Genomic DNA, 1,050 nt, shown 5'->3' with positions numbered 1-1,050 from the left:
TGTGTGTAGGTAGTGAGTAATTGATCTGCAGTCACAGGGTATTGTTGAAGTTAACGTTCGTTCGTTATAGTGTTTGTTTTAGCGCGAATGTTGAAATTAAGTATATCGTAAAGTTATATTCGGAAAGAATAAACCAGTTTTATTAAGTAAGGACTTGTGTCGCTAAAGTTTCGTCGGAACGAAGTTACGGAAAATTAATTAACAAACGGAGATGTAACAATATATTGGTTCTAAAGCGTCACTGCTAAGAACAAGTAGCCAGTGGACAGAAATATGGATTATATGCAAATGTGCAGAAGACTGTCTGCTCAAACATCAAGAGCCTCCAATGCAGATGGAGAAGAATTGTGTCATCTCGTGTTTTAGAGAAATATAATTAGTTGGCGTAAGGTGTTTTTCGGTTACTTCATTGGAACATTGCAGTCACCAGTATATAGGTAATCGTGTATGTAACATAATAAAATGCATTTCGACCATATGCCTTCAGCTTCATTTTAAATATCCTAAAGTTAATTACCACTTTCTTCGAGGCTTATATATACATGTATATGTAAATATATACTATTATTATTTTTATTAACCTATGAATGAAAGTCAAGGAGAATGTATAATAATATGCCAACCACACTATATTTGTCATATTCAATGCCGATAAGGCCTTTCTTACAATACCAAGGACCATTAGACCAGCTGGGATACAACAGATACAGTAGTGGGTGCGATTCTATTTATAGTTTAAACTGCATAAATAGCAACTGATATGGCGGGAACCAGATTAAGTCGCTGAAATGTAATTTCTGTTATTTACAAATCAGAATTAAGGTAAGGTTTAATAATATAGTATAATTTGTTCATTTTAAAACCAATTATTTATCGTTATTATTTATTTTTACTTTAATTAACTTTACTTTTTATCATTTTCGTTTTCTCACCAATATATATAGAAAACCTACCTTTACAGGACAGTACACACGATGAGATTCTTTCAGTCCTAAAAGTCGCAAAACGAACCTTATTGCTACTTTAGTCCCTCGGGCTCTAGTTATCTGT

This window comes from Limulus polyphemus, unplaced genomic scaffold (assembly GCF_000517525.1).
Source record: "Limulus polyphemus unplaced genomic scaffold, Limulus_polyphemus-2.1.2 Scaffold2936, whole genome shotgun sequence".
NCBI lineage: Eukaryota > Metazoa > Arthropoda > Merostomata > Xiphosura > Limulidae > Limulus > Limulus polyphemus.
The sequence above is the reverse complement of the archived record's forward strand: the minus strand, read 5'-3'. Positions refer to the sequence as shown.